Source organism: Eleutherodactylus coqui, chromosome 2 (genome assembly GCF_035609145.1).
Source record: "Eleutherodactylus coqui strain aEleCoq1 chromosome 2, aEleCoq1.hap1, whole genome shotgun sequence".
Classification (NCBI taxonomy): Eukaryota; Metazoa; Chordata; class Amphibia; order Anura; family Eleutherodactylidae; genus Eleutherodactylus; species Eleutherodactylus coqui.
In genome coordinates this window covers 229,300,360-229,310,655 of record NC_089838.1, presented here as the reverse complement: position 1 = coordinate 229,310,655, position 10,296 = coordinate 229,300,360, and positions in this window count along the sequence as shown.

The following is a 10,296-nucleotide window of genomic DNA, read 5'->3' as shown; positions in this document are numbered from 1 at the left end:
ATCTGGAAAAGTATCTCTAGCATCCCCTCTGGTTCCACACGCATACGAAGAACTTTCCATTCATTTTGGATTTAAGGTTTCCTCCTTGTTGTCACTTGCCACAGAAGGCCTATTTCTTATAACTGTCAGACCGTTTACCCCCCCAAAAAGCATCTCTTCTGTAGAGGTCAGAACAAGTACTTCAATGAAGGAAAATGATGCATTAGTTCCCCTTGGTTCTCTCATAACCCTACAGGGTGAATTCTGTGACCTGAAGTCCCCACACTGGATAACCTCAACTAAAAGTTTATCCGTTTCCAAAGAACAGAAATATAAAAATAAAGATCACATGCAGAACACCCGTCAAATCCAAAACGCTAGGAATAAAAGTTGGACCAGGAACAAAGATCTAAACCCACAGCGCCAACACAAAAATCCACCATGGGTGTGAATTTCCTGTCTTTTAATGTTAAATGATTAAACTCCTTGCACAAATAGGCCTTTCTATGGAGAGATGCATTAGCTGCACAAGCAGAAATAATTTGCTTACACGAGACCCTCTTTGCAAAACAGCATTGCCCAGAATTTTCTCATCCCAAATTTCCAACGATGTTCATGGCTAACACAGAGAAGAAAAAAGCAGGGGTTCTCATAGCTATTAAGGACTCTGTATACTTTCAACTTCCTGTATCTAAAATAGACGATGTAGGCAGATATATAGTGTTGATCTGTTAATTATGGGTTTCTTATGACAATAATAAATTTATATACACCCAATACATCCCAAATTAGATTTCTCAACAAAGTGATAAGGAAGGCTAGGAAGATACAAGAAGATCAAATGCAAGTTTGCGGAGACAATAATCATGGATGATGAGGGAGGAGCTTCATGACTCACTCAATGTTTGAACGCAAACGCTAGAGAGTTTTCTTTCTTTTCAATGAGGCATAGAACATTCTCCAGGATTGACATGTTTTTGGTGGATTTCTTCCTACTGCCTAGCGTGGGGGAAGCCTCGGCCAGGACTACCTCATGGTCAGATGATGCACCAGTTTTTCTGGCCTTGGAGTTGTCCCCTTCGAGTCACACACCAGGGATATGGTGTAATAATACCTTTTTAATGAAAGCCCACTCCTATAGGGAAAAGCTGCAAGATGCCATCCAAGAGTCCTTTTAAAACAACGATACACCTGAAATGAACGCATTTACAATATGGAACGCCCACATATCAGTAATTAGGGGCATAATGATCCAACAAGGCTCCTTATGCAACCTAGAAAAAGCCAAATCATTAAATACACTCCTATCCTTGATAGAAAACCTGGAACTGAAAGTACACAAAAAACCCAACAGATGCAGCCCACAGGGAGTTACTTGAGGGTGAGACAAAGATTGAGAGCTAACTTGCTTATGGAACACGATAAACAACTTAAATCTTACAAAGCCAATTACCATATAGCCAACAAAAAATTTAGCAGAGGCATGGCCAGTAGAGTAAAACAAAAAAAGAATTAAAACAAGGATCCCATTCTTGATAGAAACAGGATCATACTATAAGATCAGTGATCCACAGGAGATAGCAAAGGCTTTTACCAGTTCTATGCAAAACTCTATAATTGTAAAGAAGACCCCCCTAACAGATCAACCCTCAGAAGAAATAATAAAAACATTTCCAAAGAACCTAACTCTCCCTACTGTAAGCCAGGAACATCTAGACACTCTCAACTTTTCAAGCACTAGCCTAGAAATAATGAAAATAATTAAATACCTCAAAAAAAGATAAAGCTCCAGGCCCTGACAGGCTTTCAAATTAATATTACCAAACTTTTACAAATGAGCTGAGTCCAAGTTTACCAAAAATATTTAATGAAGCTATGTCTAGGGAAGCCTCCCACCTGAGATGCTCCAAGGCACAATAGTGGCAATTGCTAAACCAACCTCCCCGTCAAACCTCAGACCAATCTCCCTATTAAACAGCAACACAAAAATATATTCAAAAATCCTAGCCCAACGTATACTAAAATTTATTTCAACAATAGTCCACAGGGATCAAGTGGGATTAACCCAGGGCCGATAGGCACCAGACAGCACAAGAAGAATTATAGATTTGGTTACTAGGGCAGGGGACCTCCGAGTGCCTTCTCTGCTCTTCACATTGGATGCGGAGAAGCGGTTCGATAGGATCCACTGGGAATATGCATTTTCAGTCCTGGAGAAGTTTGGATTAAGGGTAGGATACTGAGAACAATTAAGGCCCTCTATTCTACCCCATCAGCAAGTGTTCTAGCATTGGAACCCTCTCCATCATCTTTAGAATCACAAATGGCACCTGTCAGGGATGCTCTCTCTCACCCCTTCTGTTTGTGCTGACAATGGAACTATTTACAGAAACAATACGACCGGAGGCTGACAAGACCAGCTCTCCCAACGTGTTTCACCTGAACTCTGGAGTCATTAGGGGTATAGGAGCTCCCATACCCCTGATGACGCCAGAGTTCTGGTGAAACATGTTGGGGGAGCTGGTCTTTTAGTACAGAGCCTCATGTAGTTTATCCTGCTGTGCCTTTATCAGACTCAGTTTATCTGGCAGCATTTATCACACATGCTGGCGGTTCATGCAGGGATCTAATGACTTGCTGAATCTTCAGTAACTAGCAATGTACTGCTGCATGGTAGTGCGCACCATCTGCAGCAAGTGTTACAGTCGTGACCCGGATACTTGTGCATAATTAGCAAAGCAGGATATGGTTTTCTTTAGACTGGTTTTATCTATTATATTACACTCATTCACACTATATTGAGACACTGATATTTTAAATTAATTGCTACCACAATATATTTTAGTACATATTAATAAAGTTTATTTTTTAAGGGGACCCAACTGTGGGTTTCAGCTTATGGCAAAGGCTGTGGTGGGATCGGTTACAATTTAACCTTAGTGGGCCCCTGAGCTCCCCCCCCAATTTTTTGTTTTCACTCCAGATAGTAACATCAAAATCAAATCTGCCTGAACATAAATGGCCCTCATTACCGACTGGTGGCTAGTCCTCCCAACCTAACAAAATAAACAGTACAAGTCCTGTACTCACACAGGTTTCTGATACAGTGTAGCAACTCCCACAGCTTTGAGTATTGGTCTCCAGAAAGGGAGAAAGAGACTGTACATTTCTGCCCTGTTACCTTCTCCCACTGGAGCAACTCATTACCTAGTAGGTGAACCTGCTGCCTGAGAGAAGTCTGGAAGAAATATACCTTCCATCCACTATCACTCCCATCATCATGTCACAAAATATATACGGTGGTTTGCGCTAAGTCCTTGGCGGCTGTGACGTACATGTATGTCACCAAGGCTTTAAATGTTGCTGGGACTCTAAGAACCCATTCACACAGCTGTATCTTCAGGCCATGTACATTAAAAGGCCCATAGTAGCCTGAGGCTATTCAGATGAACAATTCTTCACACGGAGTGATGGGTCCTGTGAAAATAAAACAGCTGTGTATCCTATTCTCCTCTGTTTTCATGGATGGAAATAGAACTTGAAATGTGCAGACTTTATGGAGATTGGACAGCACACAAACGGGTGTCTGAATGCTGCCCAATTCCTGTTGTGCCTGAGTTTCTCGGGCACAAACTCATACAGCTATTTGTATACAGCCTATGGTTGCATTCACATGCATCCGATTTGACATAGATTTTGGAATAGATTGTGTGTCAAAAGCCTGAGCAAATCCTGCCACGATGTGCATATCATGCATGTGAATGGGATTTCTGCAACCTCCTTCACATGCAAGAGAAGTCTTGAATGTGGGTTTTGGGTGTTGCATGCCACTTATTTCCACAGACTCCACGCTGAATAGCATTAGTCCTACTGACTGACAATGGGGCTAATCCTCATGCAAATTTTCATCTGATGCAAAGCAAATCTACATCAGAATGGCTGAAAAAGAAAAGGTGTTGCAATTGCTTAAAATCCAGACCTCAATCCAATTGAAATGCTGTGGTGGGACTTTAAGAGAATAGTGTATAAATGAATGTTCACAACTCTGTAAAGCATAGCAGAGTTAGTGGGCCAAAATTCCTCCAGGATGATGTGGGAGACTGAAAATTCGGAAAACAATTACTTCAAGTTACTGCTGTTAAAGGTGGTTCTACAAGCCAATGATTCATGGGGCGTATTTATTTTTTCATGCACTGCTTCTGCATTTTCACATAGTTTTTTTTTAAAGTAATGATATGCTGTAATTTGTCATGCCTTCTTTATTTGTTGTATTTACCTAATTTTAAAACCTTCTAAGGACCATATTTTTTTTATTATGTTCTGATATGAACATAACAAAAATCAAGTACATATGATAAAACCTTAGAGTTCAAAAAAGGTGTACTTAGTTTTTGTCATGACTATACATTCTTTACATATGTAACAGGATGTAAATGTGCCATTGTACACTTTGATTTTACTACAAGTTGTAACTTTTTTTTCCTGGTTAAGTATTGTACCCTTAAGTGCTGGGAAATGAGCAAGAGTTGAATCTTGTGAGACGTGGAAGTAGTAGGCCGGTTTCGCGTGATTTTCTCACGATGCGCCAGTGTTATAAATCACATGTATGTGAAGCCCATGCTATCCAATTGGCTCTTTCACATTAGCGATGTTTTTTAGGCTGCTACATTGCTAGAATACAAAATCACGGTATGCTCTGTACAGCCGCGATTTGCTTTGTTGGGCAGCCAACATTTCCCTATGTAGCCTTCCTTTCTGTTGCATCGCACGAAAACATGGTTTTCGTGCTGAACGATGCAACTTTTACAGTAGGAAATCCTTCTGTGCCAACTGCTTAAACCTGGCACCCACTCCGTAAAATGCTGGGGTCTGACAAAATTGGCATAGTCAGCAGGATTGGTGGGAAGAGAGATGAAATTGTCCAATGATGCTGTTCCAAATAGACCACCAAGCCAACCATCCAGAGTGGTGTTTTTAAGCCGGCTTCACACGGACGTATTTGTGTGCGCAACACGCAGAGATTACAAAACCATTTGTGTCAATGCTTTTGTTCACATTTCCGTATTTTGGTGTGCGCATTTCAGTCACCAAAAAAGATAGAACATGCTCTATCTTTCTGCGCATTTGTGCACCAAAGGTCCCCATAGTAGTCAATGGGGGGTGCACAAATGCATGCGCGATACTCAAGGAGATGCGTGAAACACTGCGTAATTCTGCTGGAAAAAGAACATCTGGAACTCAGATGAATTAACCATTTCAATCATTGTGTGTTTGTGTTCTTTGCGCAGAAAACGTATGGTATAATATGCCAACATGCGTGCACAATTGCACTTACAATCGTGTGAAGCCAGCCTTAGGCTTTATTCACATGAGCGTATATCGGCCGCTGTTTTCACGGCCAGACGATATACGCTACCATCTGATGCATTGGATTCCAATGCATCAGATCAGATCGGCGATTATCCACCGTGTGAAAGCGCCTGGCTAGCCAAGATAGTGCATTTCAGCCAGGCGCTTTTACGCCGGCCAGGAAAGATAGTCCTGGAACTATCTTTCTGGCCAGAGTACGTCGGCGGCTGCATAGACTCCTATGGGAGCCAATGACAGCTGCCGGAGAAGGGAGGTGAGAGGGAGTTTAGCAGCGTGACTGCTAAACGAACTCCCCCTTCTTTCCTTCTCTCTGCCCCTTGCCGGCTGTTTGCAATAGGCGGAGGCGGGACAGGGCCGGAGCTAGTTGATAAGTTCCCGCCCTGTCCCGCCCCCTCCTATTGCTGGCTGCCGACAAGGAGCTGAGAGGGGGTGGGAGCTTAGCACACTAGCTCCCGCCCCGTCCCACCTTCTCCCCTTGCTGAGAGCCAGCGAGGAGGCGGAAAGGGGGAAGGCAGTTTAGCAGAGCTAAACTGTCTCCCCCCGCCTGAAGGCAATCCGGGCTCGGCATATATTCGCCAGGCCATCTGAACAGGCACACAAACGTCAGATTTGTGCGCCTGTGCACTCAATTTTATGGCGCTGGTGGGCGTACATTTAAAACCTTTAGGAAATGAGAATCCTTGTGAGGTACTTGTCTCCAAGTCCTTTGCCATAGATTGAAGAGCCTGTGGGAGTGGATAGCATTGATCTGCATCACCTGGAAGCAGAAAATCAGCACCAGCAGTTTGTTAGAAATTTCCACTGTGAATGGGCTAAGGCTGACTGGGAGATCTACAGACATCTCAAACAGGCCGTCGTGGTCGAGTAAAGGGCGCTATAAAGCGCTGCATGCCTAATTATTTTGTCCTGTAAAATGCCGAAAGGCTGGAAACCAAATGAACCTCATTATATTCAATGGGGTCCATTCGGCCACAGGGTGCGGTTTTCCTGCTCCTGTAACTGAGCAGGCGAATGAAAACCAGATGTGAATGAGCCCTAAGAAATGAGGAGGAACCCTAATAAATTACAAAAGTTATAGTTACATATGATTTTTATTAAATTGTGCTCCGTGGACTTTTTATTTCTTCCCTCTAAGGGTGGCTTCACACGGGCGTATTTGCTCGACAATACACAGAGAATAGAACCTATTGATGTCAATGGACTCATGCACATCTTTATATTTTGCGCACATAATAATAATAATCTTTATTTGTATAGCACCAACTTATTCCGCAGCGCTTTCAAGGACGGGAGAACACAGGCATTACAACAAATTACATGTGTTATACAATTAAGTTAAAGCAAAAGGGTGGGGGTGATACAGGAGGTATGGGAATTATATGTGGAAATCAGTTTTTAGGAAGCAAATGGGGTGAGGGCGGTAAAAAGGTACAGGGGTAGAGATCATATGGTGGAAGGTGTGGGGAGCCATGGAGAGGGGTAGGGGGACTAGGACAGGAGATTTGGTATGTCTCCCTGAAAAGGTGCATTTTTAGAGCGCGTCTGAAGTTTCGTGCATCGGGGATTGTCCAGATGATTGGAGTAGAGCATTCCAGAGGATGGGTGCTGCTCTGGTGAAGTCTTGGAGGCGAGCATATGAAGTTCTTATTAGAGGGGTGTTTAGTCTGAGTGTGTTAGCGGATCAGAGTGTGAGGGCTGGGTGTTGTACTGACAGTAGGGAGGTGATGTACAGTGGTGCAGTGCCGTGGAGAGCTTTGTGAGTGAGGTAGAGGAGTTTAAATTTAGTTCTGCAGTGGATGGGCAGCCAACGCAGTGACTGGCATAGTGCAGAGGCGTCTAAGAAACAGCTGGATAGAAAAATGAGTCTAGCTGCCACATTTAGTATGGATTGGAGAGGGGAGAGTCTGGTGCAGGTGAGGCCAATGAACAGCGAATTGCAGTAGTCAAGTCAGGAGTGGATAAGCGTGACAACAAGTGTCTTTAGCGTGTCCATGGCTAGGAACAGATGGATTTTAGCAATATTTCTGAGGTGCGGGTGGCATGTTCGGGCCACAGATTGAAGGGGGGGGGGGGGGGTAAGGGAGAGGTCAGAGTCCAGTGTGACCCCAAGGCAGCGGGTGTGCTGTCTGGGGGTTATGGTGGTGCCAGATACTGATATGGAGATGTTGGGGGGACGTCGGCTGGCTGAGGGCTAAAAGACAAGGTCATTTTTTTCAGAGGTTAAGTTTGAGAAAGAGGGAGGACATGGTGTTAGAGACAGCAGACAGATGGTCGGTTATGTTTTGGAGGAAGGATGCAGAGATCTCACGGGAAGAGGTGTATAGCTGAGTATAATCAGCGTAGAGATGGTATTGGAGGCCAAATTTGCAGACAGTTTGTCCAATTGCGGCTGTGTAGATAGAGAAGAGAAGGGAACCAAGGACCGAGTGCTGGGGTACTCCAACAGTGAGAGGGAGTGGAGAGGAGGTAGAGCCAGCGAATGAGATGCTGAAAGAGCTGTCAGATAGGTAGGAGAACCGGGAGAGAGAAGTGTCCCTTAGGCCGATAGAGCGAAGCATAGTGAGAAGGAGGTCATGGTCGACAGTGTCAAATGCAGCAGAGAGGTCTAGGAGGATTAGAAGGGAGTAGTTGCCCCTTGACTTAACTGTCATCGGGTCATTTGATACTTTTGTGAGGGCGGTTTCGGTCGAGTGTGTGGGCCGGAACCCGGACTGGAGGGAGCGAGGAGAGAGTTGTCATAGAGACAGCATGTGAGGCGGGAATAGACCAGGCATTCTAGCAATTTGGAGATGAAGGGGAGGTCTGAGATGGGTCATTAGTTGGCATATGATGGAGTGTTTGAATGAGGAGGAGAAAATGCCATAGCTCAGGGAGAGGTTGAAAATGGTGGTGAGGTGGGTAATGACACCTGGGGAAAGGAACTGAAGGAGGTGAGAAGGAAGAGGGTCGCTAGCGCAGCTGGTGGGACGTGCAGCAGAAATCTGCCCAGAGACTTCTTCCTCTATCGTTGGTTCTAATATAGAAAGTGAGTGGGTGATGGATGCTGTACTGAAGAGATCGGGATCAGGGCTAGCGGTGCAGTTTTCGGAGATTTCTTTTCGGATGTTGTCAATCTTTTCTTTGAAATAGGCTGCTAGTTCTCCAGAACTGGGATCCATCATGGGTGCCTGTTTTTTGGGGCTGAGTAGGGAGTGAAAGTTGTCAAAGAGTCGTTTGGGGTTGTTGGATAGGAAGGAGACAAGGGAGGTGAAAATGCAGCATGCTCTTATTTTCCAGTGCATTTGCACATCAAAGGTCCACATAGAAGTCAATGGGAATGCGCAAATGTGCGCACACACAATATGGAAGAACATGCGTGAGAAACAGCAACCACCTGTCAGAATTCAGTATAGTCTGGCGGAAATTGCATCGCAGCCAAAGCAGACATTTTGAGAAGGATTTTCTACCTTATTTGGCTTAAAAATGTCCTGTGGTGCTGATGTGGGGATAATAATCTCCATAGTTAAGTAGAGGCCATCTCTCTGGGATATTGCCTGCACGGAATACAATGACTGCCAGTGCAAAGACAACTGCTGGCAGGAAGGAGGTGGCCAAGGGAATATCTGTGGACAAATGAGACACTGCCACTCTATAGCAGCGCAAGAAGCTCTGAGAGTACTTTTTCATTTGTTTTTTTGCCATGTTATGACTCTGAAACATCTTTATTATGATGTTCTGACTCCTAGCCAGGGAATGTACAATGCAAACATTGTTTTATATGGCACTCTTTGTGACTCTTTTGGAGTCACCTTTAATTTTTCACTGTGCTTCTGGAAGTTGTGTGCATTTTAAAGTTAAACGAGCACATGTATAATGCACCTGTGTACAGATTATTTGTGGCAGGTCTCATGCAAACTGTTGTAATAACTGCAAAGCTTTCTTTAATAGCATTGCTTACACTGTCGCCTGCACTTCCTTTAGTTTTTTTATGGTCATTTTTTTTAACCATATAGTGAATGATGTCAAGACAAGGTGGCATATGGCCTGGGACCAGTACCAGCGCGAATATGGTTCCTAACCCAGGAGTTTCACGGGGGCTTTACAAAAAGACCTATATATAATAGACTGCTGCAGTTTTTTCAGAATGGTGATAGACATGCAGTAGAAACTTTGGAAAATTGCATAAACTAGTTGCGCTTTACATCCGCCAGGTTTGCCCCATGAAGAGCAGACGGATACTTGTGTAATACCTGTGTTTAATAACTTTATAGAATTATATCTATCACCTGTTTTGAACTTTGGTAATACAACAAATACTCTAAAAACCCTTTTTGAGGCTGTTTTTTCTTCTACTAGGTTGTCTAATAACTTCCCGGGTGAGGATATTGAGGAAGACGAGGGGATTGAACCTGCTGGCCTCTCCTCACGTGTAACATCACTCCTGAGACCCGGAAGCTGTCAAGAATCTTGCACAGCCATCTACCTTTGCGGCAATGCCATGCCTTAATGCACCAAGGCAGTGAGGGCCAGCTGCAACTCAGAATCCTGGATTGCAAGTAGATCAAAATGTCCTGGCCTACTTTCAATCCAGGAGAAAGGAGGACTGGGCAGACCTGTGCTGCCGCAGTTTGGCCCATTACTTCCAGAAGTTGCCACAGCACAAGGCCCACACTATGCAGGCCATAATTGCAACAATGTTTGAGTCCTGTCTACTGCTCCTTGAAAGTGAGGAGTGCTTTTTGGCCCTAGACCAATGGATAAATCACAGAAGGCGTTTGCAAGCTTCTGCTGAATACTTACCTGCGCCTCCACCACCTCCCCAACCAAAGTACCATTGCTACATGCCATATGAAAGTGGCCATGGGACTGAGCCTTCATTGGATAGAAGTCATGGTCAGTTTCACAGACATGACCGCTATTATGCCCCCCTTGGTCCCACTTCAAAACCGCCCCTCCTTAACCCTTCCC